General features: G+C 36.0%; 1 long non-coding RNA gene across 1 annotated transcript; it reads left to right on the forward strand.

The window, feature by feature from the left end:
• The first annotated feature begins 526 nt into the window (after positions 1-526).
• LOC121150936 lies at positions 527-12,625 on the forward strand. The gene is made up of 4 exons (XR_005883047.1): positions 527-711; positions 7,091-7,142; positions 11,702-11,849; positions 12,541-12,625. It is a non-coding gene; the product is annotated as an uncharacterized LOC121150936 (long non-coding RNA).
• Positions 12,626-13,384: the final 759 nt, after the last annotated feature.

The raw sequence follows: 13,384 nt of genomic DNA on the forward strand, positions 1-13,384 counted from the left end.
ATTCCTGGCACTGGTTCACGTCCCAGCAGCTCCATTTCCCTTCCAGCTATCTGCTTGTAGCAGTAAAAGATGGCCCGAAGTCAAGGGACCATGCACCCATGTGGGAGACCCAGAGGAGACTCCTGACTCCTGGCTTCAGATCAGCTCCACTCCAGTCATTGCGGCCACTTGGTGAGTGAACCAATGGTGGAAGATCTTTGTGTATCTCGTCTCTTAAATCTTGCTTCCCAATAAAAAAAATAAAGAAATTTGAAAAAAGAAATGCTTGAGCTTGTAAAGATATAATGGCTGTTGTTTCTGGAAGTCACACAAAGACTGTGTTCCCTGTTCTTGCCTTTAGCTCCCTGGGTAAAGGGCAAGAAGAAAAAGAAATAAAAAAACTTACCAGGTAAGTGTAAATCAAACATTTACTTGTAATAATCCAGTCAGTTCACTCTTAATTTTTTTTTTTTTGAGTCAACTAAGTTCTCAGTTGTCTTAATTTCCAAGTGAAGGTTTACCAAAATAAATCTTCTTTCAGGGAGAAGAAACATACGTGTATTCTCTCCATTTCCTGTGATGTAATGACACGATTTGTTCAAATGCATTTGCTGCTCTCCCCTCTGGGTCTCTCTGACAAACAGCAAGAAAAGGACAGTCCTCTTTCTGCTAACATCAGGGTTTGCTGCTCTACTGGCTTTGGTACCTACAACAAGGTGAACAAGCATATATGTAAGTGGCAAGTGACAGCTGAGTAAAATTTGTATGAGCCTTGCCCCAAGTTTACCGTTTTTACCCTAAAACGTCCATTTTCTCTCCCAGATGATTTTTATGCCTGGGATAAAGTCAATTCCTTGAAAATAATCACAGTAAACAGGAAATAGAACAGAATAGAAGAGGCCTTTGAAGGTGATTAACAGCAAATACTTTATTGCTGAAAGCTTTGTAGATTTCAGATTGTAGATATTTTTAGGTTTGATGCCAAGCATAACATAGAAATGAACAATATCCCTCTTACTTCATTTACTCGTTCTTTGTTCTCTTGGTGTTATCTTGATCATGCCCTTATTAAGATGTTAGGAAACTCTTGAAAACAGGACCAGATTGGACCACTGTGCCACATCTTCTGCAACTTGTTTTCTTTCTTTGTTTTATACACTGCATTGCAGGATATGTAGTAATTTGAGAGAAATGCTTTCTGGAAATGACTTTATAGTAAGCAGCAGACATAATTAAACAACAATCAGTACGAAGTATATTGCAGATTTGAGTAAATTATTTTAAGCAATATACTAATAATGAAAGTATTTCCAGAAGTTTTATGGTTATATGAAGTTGATTTCATCTGTAGGAAAATTCCATCTTTTTAAATTATATTGATTTTTCACATAAGCACCAAAATACGATGCAAAATTTAATACTGATATCATTTTTATATATAGTTTGTATTGTTCATCAACAAGATATCCCTTGCTAATTTTAAAATTAGAGTGTTCCCTAAGCAGTGGTTACAATTTATGGGACCACAGGCTTTGGTCATGGTTAGAAAAGATTTTCCAAGAAGAGTTAATCACAAATTGCATACTTAAAAGATAAGCATCTTGTGTAAGCAGTCCTTCATTAGACAAAACATGTTGACTAGCAAAACAAAGAAATTAGCTCTTTATCTGCCTTTGTCTTGCCATTGCATTTCACAATATTATGTTGTTGCATACACTTTTAGAAATGCTTTGTCTTACACAAAGGAAAAATAAGACAAGTTTATTTTTTTTTCTGACTTCCTAGAATCATATAGGCTATTAAATAAGATGGTGACATTACATAAGAAGTTCATTTTTATTCATGTGGTTTCCCGTCCCCTTCATTTTATTTAGGTTTTTCTGATTCATGATAGGTACATATGTGTCACTAAAGTGTGAATCAAGTGGTACCCTATAAATCTACTTGGTTTTTATTACTGGACAATGAGAGTTCAGTCTGTATCTACTTTATGTGTAAGTTACATGTCTGTAGGAGTACAATCTAGGTCACCATCATTGATTTAAATTGACTAGCATAAAAACAGTCATGTTCCCATGTAACTTTACAATCTTTTGTTCCTATCTTTGGGCAAAGTCTGAAAAATTCAAAACATTCATAGAAAGTGGAACTTAAAAGATTTTTTTGGTCAAAGACAATCTGAAACATATGCATGTAAGTTCACTGTAATACATTTTCTTCATGAAGTTTTTGAAGACCCTTTATGTTAGGAGAGCAATTGTCAAAGCAATGTGTCCAGAGAGGTGAGACAAAACTACACCATTTAACGCATATTTGACACTTTAACTATGCTTGTCACAAAAAGGTAGAACAAGCTGGGATATTCGAGGAAGAAGACGCTTAAGAAATTGGTAGAACATGCATGTGACATAATGTTTATAAACACTGTTTTGTGGAAAAGAGGGTAAGTATGATCCATTTTGTTCCTGATAGAGATTTAAATGGATGAAAATATTTGAGACACACAGGTTTTTAGTTTAAAATTAGGGTACTGTCCCTACTCACTGCAGTTTGCAAAAATGGGTCAAACTGCTGGAAGATCTGAATGTAAGTAATGATTGGGAGAGATGCACTGGGACTCTGTTCAGAAGACATCCTGACCCTGGGGCGCAGAAGCAGGCTGGGAGCAGTAGGGAATGACATATGCCATTCAAAATCCTGCCAGGCCTCTTATCGCTGCCTCTAAAAGTTATTACTGCAAGCGTCATGTAAAGCTGTGTAAAAGTTATCATTTAAACCACAAATGTGACAAAATAATTTTTGTTGAAGCTTTACTGTCAGACAAGTAATGCTTTATGTTTTTTTAAATAGACATTCAACCTTTACTACCTCATAGGTAAATGACTAAGTAACTTGGATAATTTACACAAGTTATAAGCAGTAGAGTGGGATTTGATTTTAAATAGTGAAGATGCTGAAGGTACAATTGAAGTTTTTGAGACATACATATTTTAAGGACCATCAATTCTGTCTGTAATTTTCTAAAAAAAAAAAAATTATCACTCTGCATTTATTTTATTAATATGCCTGAACAAAGTCAAAGTTAAACTCAATCTTAAAATAAAAAATAAGTCCACTGCAATTTAACTGCTTTTAGAAATAAACATAAAACAATACTATATATATATGTAAAGAGGAATCATTTATGTTAGTTTATTATTCTGGAAATGATGGAGAAGGAATAGAACTGGAAAGGCTTATAAAAATACTGCATTTGTCCATTTTGTGTGTAATATATATATATATAATCTTTCATATAAAACACTACACTGTATTTTATGTAAGTACTACTTAGGAAAATTAAATTATTTTATGCGAAATATGTATCGTGCTTAATGAAAAGGTTAATATTTATTAATTGTGGATGCTCATGACTCAGATTTTTGGAGTTTGAAGGTTCTATACAATGTTCTCAAAAAAGCACATGTCTTGAAAAGCTATGTATGGTTTCAAAATGCTGTGCAACAAAACAAACTTATCTTTTAAAGTTTTTATTTATTCATTTATTTGTGAGGCAGAGTTAGAAAGAGATGGGAAGTCAGAAGTACTACCCATCTGATGGCTCTCTTCCCAGGTGCACTCAGAGACTGGGGCTGGGCTGGGCAGAAGCCAGGGACTGCATATTCAAACTGAACCCTGCCACAGGGTAGCGGTATGACCAGCAAATACCATTGCCTCCCAGGGCCTTCAGTAGCAACTGAATGGAGCTGGGGATTGAACTCCAAGGTGGGACGAGGGTATTTTGGTCGGCACCTTAATATTCAGGCCAAACACCCGCACTTACCTTTTAATTCCATTTTCTTATTAACTTTTGAAATACAGTTGCATCAATCTTTGTACTTTTTCCTGATGGTAAATATTTAAATTAAAAAGAACTTAGATTACATAATAACAACAGATTAAAAAAAGAGAATAGTTTCATTCTTCACTCTCTCCAAATATTTTCATTAAAATTCCAATATTTCTAAATGTAAAGAAGATAACATCAAGGTGATGTTTCATACACACACAAAAGAAAGTGTTTGGTGTGTTATTTTTTAACTTATCTGGACAACATAAAAAAACAGCTATTTTTTTAATACAATGACATTGTTCTCTTTTATAATGAAGTTTCCCAAGTCAATGTGCATGATAGTTGACAAATGTCTGTCCTGTGTGGACAAGCAGAAGCAGACACAAACTGCTAATGTAATGACCAAGTGGGGCTCTAACACTCCCTTTGTAAATGGACTAAATCTCCTCTCCAGTTGCCTTTCCCACGCAGAGGCTGATCTTTCGGCAAGACGTGTAAATTTTAACACACAGCTTTCTCTGCTTGCTTGTGGCAGAGGTGCATGCCAACACGTGTCTTCAGATTTCCGCTCTCACAGGAAGCTTCAAGTCTGTTTATTCCTCTTAAAGAAAGCAAATAAACATTGTGGTGGAGTTAAAGTAAAACTGCAGAAGTAAATGGGGGAAAATGACAGCTCTTGCCTTATGGCATCTGGCGTTCCCTTTTATGGCTTGCAGCATCAGGTTCATTCTTGGAACAGATATTTTGTGGTACAGGAGAAGCGCACAAGAATAATTTAGCATTTCCCCTTTTTTCATGTGCTTTCCCCCCCCTTTTGTGTAGCATCGGTGTGGGTTAAAGGAGTCGAACAGACAAAAATCTCTTGTATTTTTCCTCTCTCCCCAACTCTGTGGAAACAAGCTTCCTAGTAGACTTCGGTAAGTTATGGAGAATGTATTCAACCTTTTGCTCAATCTCTCTGCTCAAGCATGTGCTCTGAAAGTTCAGGTTTTATCTAATACAGATCAAATTGCCATTATTTGTCAAACATTTTAAAAAATTTTAACTAAATTAACTCATTTATTTTCATAACTGTTCTTTCAGACCGCATATAGCTATTAAATACAGTTCTAGAATCCCCATGCCAAAATATTTTACTGTATGTTTTGGTAGTAAGAGAAGTAAAAAATGCTAAGAATAAATTCATAGCTCTGTTCCTAAAAATTAGTCATGGTGGTGCTCATCAGAATGTCAGTCTCCACGCTCCTTATTTAAGCTGTCTGTGGAGAGGTCCCCTTCACAGGAGGTGAGGCTTCAGGGAATGGTGGAAATGAATCATCTTCACGTTTTCGGTTTCCATATCTCTCAGTGCCTTTCTCACTTCTGCATCGGGATATGAAGCTCACAGTTGATGCTTTCATGATCTTGTGCCTTATTCTTCCATCTTTTAGACGCTAATTCTTTTACTTCAATTTATTTTGTTTAAACTCGTTTTAGTCTTCGTTTTTCTGGACCTCTTAATTATTTTATAAAGATTTGCTTCTTTTTAAAATTTTATTTGAGAGATAGAAAAACAGAAGGAAATAGCAAAGATGCAAAAGTGAGTGAGAGGGCCCAGTGCAATCGCCTAGCAGCAAAAGTCCTCACCTTGACTGTGCTGGGATACCATATGGATGCTAGTTCTAATACCTGCAACTCCACTTCCCATCCAGCTCCCTGCTTGTGGCCTGGGAAAGCAGACAAGATGGCCTAAAGCCTTGGGACCCTGCACCCAAGTGGGAGACCCTGAAGAAGCTCCTGGCTTCTGGCTGCAGATGGGTGCAGCTCCGGCTTTTGTGGCCACTTGGAGAGTGAATCAGCAGACAGGAGATCTTCCTCTCTGCCTCTCCTCCTCTCTGCATATTTGGCTTTCAAATAAAAAAAAAAATTTAAAAATAAACCTTAAAAAAAAAAAGAGTGAGTGAGAGACAGAGATATCTTCCATCTGATAATACATTCAGGGATAGGACATTCCTGGTGCATTCCTGAAGTGCCTGCAGGAAAGGTGATAGGTCAGGTTGAAGCAAGAGCCAAGTCGCTGGTCATGAATTCATTTCTTGCTATAAAATGCATTAGTAGCAAGCTGGAATGAGCAGCAAAGACAGGACATGAGCCCAGACACTGAGATGTGACATGGACATGAGCTAAGCAGTGTCCAGCCTTTGTGTCAACCCCCCCCCCCCATTTGTAGCACTCATTCTTAACAACTTATTCCACTAAAAACCATTTATATTATCTGCAGTGTTCTTATTGCTTTTATTATTTTCAAGCTTGTTTATGAAAGTAGCAAAGTATGCAAAAAGACCAGGAAATTTGCATCTTTATTTCCTTCTAGTTGATATAAGAGCAAGCATACTATCCCAAAAGAATAGGCTGTCTTTCCTTTGGCTCAGTGGTTCTCTCTGATTCTTCCATTACCGGATTGAGTAATTTGGTGGGTTATTAAACAAAAATTACTTTCTACCCAAAGCTTACCTTTTTTGGCAAGACAGACACTGAGAAATCACATGAAAAGTCTAACTGTTCACACCAGAAACTATTTTATTATTAAAAACCTGAAAATTACACATGAGGATAGATTAAGTTTTCTTATAATTTCCATTAATAGCATACACTTTTATTGATACAGCTCTTTATGGGTTGTATTTAGAAATAATTCCATTGACTAGGAATACTAAGGAAAATTTGTCTTCAGAGAGACTTGCCCTTGCATCCCTGTTCTTGTTGTCTTAGATCTTAAGCAACAGATTAATGGATGGATGAATACCTAGCTCAGATAGCCTGACTGATTAGATAACATGACCCTGCCGAGGAGTTCAGAGAACAGGGAACTAGCCATCCAAACCTCATTCTTTCTTGATGATAGCTTCAGTGCTTTACAAGAGGATCAGCTGAGCTGAGTGAGAGCCAGTTTGTGGATTCCTTGTACATTTGGGGAAGTTAAAAACAGGCAACAGCGTCACTTCCTCCACTCTATTGACCTCCATTTTATGTAAATGAAGACAAGACAGTGTTATACCTGACTTGTATGCAGACATGTTACGATGTTTCTGAATTGTATTTCAATCTAAAAATGATGCTCATGAACGTATATTTCAAATGGTCTTAAATGTGCTTTATCTTTCTATTTACCCTCGTCATTTAAATTTCAGGTGTATTTTATAAAATACATAAAATTGGATAATAATTTTTCGTGAAAAGCGTTCCTCTTGTTCGTTAGGAAATGCAACGTGCGTGCTTGTCTTTTCTCGTCTTTTCTAGGGGAACAGGAAGAGCTCACAATGGCCAGGGCTGTTTGGAATTCTGAAGAAAGGTGAGCCACGAGGAGTGATGGTGTTCCGATGCCTCCCCTGTCTCAGGAGACTAACAACCCACAGACGCAGAATGGTTGGCTGAGTTGGCAGGAATAATAACAGCCCAACTATTGAGTTATTATTTTTAGACATGTAGTCATTTCAGTAATTTTGTAACTTAATTATGTAGACCATTATAAAAGTCTTAAAATGTGCAAAAATATACATACTAGCATAACATATGAGCATCTTCAAAGGTACATGGAAAATGCAGACTGTGAAAAAAACTATGCGAAGATTCTTTTAAAAAAATTATTTCATATCGAGTACTAACTAATGAGCCCAGCTCTTATTCACTGAGTGAGGATTATATCCATCTGAATTTAGATCATCTCACCTTTTTAACACATGCCTTTTAAAAACTATTTATAAATAACTTATTCCTTTGCTCATTTTTCCAATTTAGGGTATGCATTTCTTATTGATCTACGTGTTCTCATTTAGTGTCATATTCTTATGTTTTGAGATACTTTAAAATAAAATGAATGATAAGCTAATATTTGTTTTTATTTATGCAAAAATGGTTCCAAATTCCTTATATCTGGTTCAAGTAAATAAAATAGATAATTTAATTTAAGAGAGATGTATGCATTATGTATAATACAAATACATACTTTAAAGATGAAATGTAAAATTTATTCTTATTAGACTCAATAATAACAAAGAAATCTATATAAATTATGACTTTTATTAAATAATAAAACATTAGTGACCATCTATAATATGCTTAGGATACTGTTACAGCATTTACTAATAGTGATTTTTTTTTTAAGATTTATTTTGATTGGAAAAGGAGATACACAGAGAAAAGGAGAGACAGAGAGAATCTTCCACCAGCTGGTTCACTCTCCAAGTAGCTGCAAACGCTGGAGCTGAGTTGATTTGAAACCAGGAGCCAGGAGTTTCTTCCAGGTCTCCAAAACCTTTGAGCCATTCTTACTGCTTTCTCAGGCCATAAGCAGGGAGCTGGGTGGGAAATTGAGCAGCTGGGGCATGCACTGGTGCCCCCATGTAGGATCCAGGCACTTGAAGGGGGAGGATTACCAGGTTGAGCCATTGTGCCACGCCCCTCTAGTGTTGATTTTAACCTAAAATGTTTAAATAAAAGAATTAAAGATTTTTCGGTTACAGTGAGTAGCCAGTCATAGGTGAAATGACCCCTTGTCGCTCACAGGTACACAAACGCCCACAATGTAAGAGACCAGAAGGCAGAGAACAGACATTCTGATTTCCACTGACAAGGACTTTTCATCATTCTGAAAATTTTTTAAAAGATTTATTGACTTTTTTTATTGGAAAGTCAGATTTACAGAGAGAAGGAGATACAGGGAAAAAGATCTGTCTGCTGTTTCATGCCCCAAGAGCTGAGCAGATCTGAAGTCAGGAGCTGAGCTTCTTCTGGGTCTCCCACATGGGTGCAGGGTCTCAGGGCTTTGGCCTTTCCCAGGCCACAAGCAGGGAACTGGAGCAGCTGGGGTATGAACTGGTGCTGATATGGGATCCTGGTGTGTTCAAAGTGAGGACTTTGGCCACTAGGCTATGACACTGGGCCCATTATGAAATAATTTTTGTATTCTTTTTTGTGTGCTTTTCTCTTAACTCAAAGGGTTGAAGTTATTCAAGAAAGACATTTGATTGCTCAAAGTCTTTCCATGAGAGAAACAGCAATAAACATTACTTTGAATGCTGTACTTAAATGTCTGTAGAACTGATTCATTCTTGTGGCTAGAGAACATGGTTAATTACTGCCCTCTGTTGACAACATGTTATATCAACCTTAATTTATACTTTAAGAATGTTTAGGATAAGAATTACAAGAAACCTACTCTATGAAGATGAGAAGATGAACTGAAAGCAATGAAGTGCCTTATCCGAACATCACAGTTGGTCGATGACAGGGGCAGGGCGGGACTCTGGATATTTGCATACAACAGAAAAAATGGATCATAAATATCTTTCACTGTTCACCTGTTCTCAGAAGTAGAAACTATGGACTATCATTGTTGTCTTGTTGATTTAATTATTTAATTTTAAAAATTAACTCCTATTGATATAAACAGAATAGATTTTTTTATATAGTTTACAGCTGTAGTTTATGATAAAAAAAATAAAGGGCTGGACTGAGCCGTTGCCTGAGACCGTATCCCATGTGAGAGCCAGCTGGATGTTTGGCTGTCCCAATTCTGATCCAAATCTCTGCTAATGCGCTTAGAAAAGCAGCAGAAGATGACTCAAGTGCTTGGCCCTCTGCACCCCGATGGGACATATCAAAGAAGCTCTGGCTTAGGCTCAGCCCAGCTCTTGGGGGCCAAAAGCAGCAGAAGGAAAATCTGTGCCTCTGTCTCTGCCTCTCTGTTTCTGTAACTTTGCCTTCCTAATAAGTAACATCTATCTTAAAATCATTAGTAAAAGAATACTTCTCCCCTTTCTGCTCTCCTCTTTCAATTCATATTTGCATGTCTTTCTTTTTTTAAAAATTAAAATGCAATTTTCCAGTATTTTAAAAATATGAAATACTTTTCTTAGAGTTTATTCCAAGTCACCGCACTCAGATGTGCTTATTTTTTAATGTTGCTGTCTTATCATGACACTTTTTAGGATTATGGGAAATTAGAATGCCTTTATTTGTGTTTGCTTGAAATTTCCACATTATCACTTACAAGTTGTGTGTTTCTTTTAGGACTATTACAGATGTGAGGTTGTCTATCTTTATTTTTACTTTATTCCACTGAGGAGGGGGATGCTTGATTTTGGCTTTTCTGCATTGATGAATCCTCATTTCTCTAAATAAGTTTGATTGTATATTAATTTAAAGACAGAGGAACAGAGAGAGGGCATGAGAAAAATCTTCCATCCACTGGGTCACTCCTCAATGGCCACAGTGTACTGCTGCGGGGCCTAGGTTGGTAACCTGGTAACTACGTTGATAGATCCAGCTGCGTCTCCCACTAGGATGGTTATCGCCCTAATACTTGGGCTTTTATCTGCTGTCTTCCCAGATACATCCGCAGGGAGCTGATCAGAAGCAGATGGTCAGGACTCAAACAAGCACTAGGACAGGGTGCTAGCCTGACAGTGGTAGCTAAACCCATCGTCAGCCCTCTGAATGTTCAATGTGAAGACTTGATTAAGGTGCTGTCTGCTTGTGTTTCCATTAAAAATTACATCATTTTCCTATTTCTTTATGGAATATGATTTTAAATGGCAGAAATAATTAGCCAAGATTTAAAAAATTCTAAAATAATTACTTTGTCAAATATTTTTTCCCAAATTAAAAATGATGATGTTGATGATAATAGTAACATAGGCTAGCTGTGTGGTATTGTGCTTTAAGCTTCTGTTTGCAGTGCCTTCACAAGTCCAAGCTGCTCAACTTCCAATCCAGCTCCATGCTAAGAAGGCTGAAAAAGAAATGGAGGATGACCTAAGTCGTTGGGCTCCTGTACTCACCTGGGAAACCCAGACAAATCTCCAGGTTCCTGACTGAGGTCTGACACAGCACTGGCCACTGAGGTCACTTCAGACTAACCAGTGGATGGAAGATTTCTTCCTCTGTCTCTCCTTGTCTTACTCTGTAACTCTGCCTTTCAAATGCATAAATAAAAGTTCAAAAAAAAAAAAAAAGGAATAATAAATCTGGTTTCAGTGCCATGGGTTGGTAAGGCTCCACCTACAACACCGATGTCCCAGAAGGACACCAGTTCATGTCCCAGCTGTTCACTTCTGATCTAACTCCCTGTTTATGGCCTGGGAAAACAACAAAGTCCTTGTGCCCCTGCACACATGGGATATCTGGAGAAAGTTCCTGGCTGCTGGCTTCACAGAGCTGAGCTCCTGCCATTGCGACCATTTGGGTACTGAACCAGCAGATGGAGGATCTCTCTGTTTTTCCTTCTCTCTGTAACTCTGCCTTTCAAATAAAAATGAAATAAAGCTTAAAAAAAGTAACATATCTAAGAAGAGTATGTATTATTATCCTCAATGGGATGAAGGAACTAATTTTATTCCAATTTTTCTTGCAACAGGAAGTATTTGCAATAGTTGCTACTAGAGAATAAGCACCATCTTTCTCTATTACAAATTCATGCAACTTTGCATTTTATTACTATGTGGGCACATAGAGGAATAATGGACACCTGAACTTCTGATAGTTTTTCTTAAAAACATTTTCTAAAACTCAGATTTTTTAAAATTATATTAAAATTTTAGGATGATTCTTTCTTTAAAATGTTTATATTGATTAAAATGTGTACTTTTTGAATTTTCACAAATATTACAGAATATTATTAAAAACTTCTTGAACATATATATAAAGCTGTAAAATGGTTTGATTTAAATCATTTATATTTTTGATAAAAACATTTCAAGTTATATACAGTTGAAAAAAGGGTAGAAAATGTAACATTCTTAAGCATAATGTTACTATCATGTTAAAATGAAGACAAGAGAGATGAATGCTATGAAATAAATATGTAAGTACTTATGATGAATGTGTGTATTTATTTTATTATTCATCCAGGTTTCACAGACCAGTTAACTGAACATCGGAATGTGCAACAAAAATTCAATGGCACTGCCTTGCTTGTTAGTCAACTATCAGGCATACAAAAATTTAGCTTTCAGCATATTCTTCAATTTTATTCTTATGAAGTTATTCCAAGAAGGATGTAAGTATTAATATACTATTTGCTAGTTTTATTCATAGCATTTACTTATATTTATTTATAGCATTTATTTATTTATTTGTAGCACTTATTTATTTATAGCATTTTCATTTACAATGAAATCACTTGCTGAATCAAATATTCTCTACCTGCTTGTTGATCATCTGCTTCGTGATACTATCAGGAATATTGCAGTAAACCAAACACTCTTATTGTCTTGGAACATTTTTTAGTTTCTTTCTTTCTTGAAATCAAAAGAGTCTGAGGATATATACTATATAGAATGTAACAGCTTTAAATCACATAATAATAAACAGAAACCGTCTCTACAACAAATTTTGCGCTAACATGTAATCTTAGTAGTGTGTAATTGTAAAACAGATGGTTCTACCGGAAGTGAAGAGAACACCTGGCCACGAGGAAAATGCTTAGAGAACAAATCAGAGCAGACTAACTGTATGAAGATGTCATTGTACTCAACAAGGTCCGTGGTATCTACTAAGTAGAGTATATAATGGAAAGAAAGAACAAATTTGGACTGAGTTATTTTGGGGAAGAGGTTAGTGGTATATTAGAAAGAGTAAACAAAATATGTTGATTAATGCATATCATAACTGGTAACAAACAATCACAAGCTTATTTCTCTGTGTACTGATGGAAATGTATTAACAAACAGCCGCTGTCCTTTTTACAGGGTCAGAAAATGAAGTTAACGAGAAGTACTGCATAGCAAATTTATTTCCATTTACAGGAAAATCGATTCAGCAAAGAACATTTTCATGGTATGATTTATTTTTTTGTGAGTTCCGTTAGTATTATATCAGAAATAGAAGTTAATGGCACATTAGTTAGCTAAGAAAGAGAAGTACCTGCTAACACACAGTGGGACTGGGAACAATGTCATATTTATTCTGTGGCAACTGTCATTTTTCTTTGTTTAGATTGCACGTCAGAATCCAGGTGACATTCATCAAAGCAGAAAGTCTTTGCAATGGATGCAGTAAGACAGTATTCAGTCTTAATTTCCTCATGAAAATTAAGCAATGAAATTGCTAGGCAATTGGATTAATCCGTTTTTAATGCTTATCCTAAAGTTTGGAAGTGTCTACTTTTCCCTTCACAAATATCACTGACAGCTGAATAATGCATTAACGTTATTAGAATCAGGTTTCAAATTCATTTAACCATATGCCTTTAAGCATGAAAATAACCTTCAGCAAATGTTAATATCTCTTTGTAGCATGTGGGCATAAATCCATCTTCATGTGTTACTTCTGACATTTGTTTTATTCATGAATTTTGGCTAGCATATACCACTCATGATGACAAATTTCAGTTCATTCCATGGTCTCTCACCATCCTTATAAGTTGCCATTATCCAAATATATCAAGTGAATTTTTCTTGATGCATGAATGTTATACTTTTCCTAGAAATAATAAGTAAATATTCAAAGGATTTCTTACTTGTTTTAATTTTATTTGAACTGCTGAGAGACAGATTTTCTTTGGTTTCTCTGTAACTCATTCAGATGAGTAAA

Source organism: Ochotona curzoniae, unplaced genomic scaffold (genome assembly GCF_017591425.1).
Source record: "Ochotona curzoniae isolate NIBS_2020 unplaced genomic scaffold, NIBS_Ocur_1.0 contig_2210, whole genome shotgun sequence".
NCBI lineage: Eukaryota > Metazoa > Chordata > Mammalia > Lagomorpha > Ochotonidae > Ochotona > Ochotona curzoniae.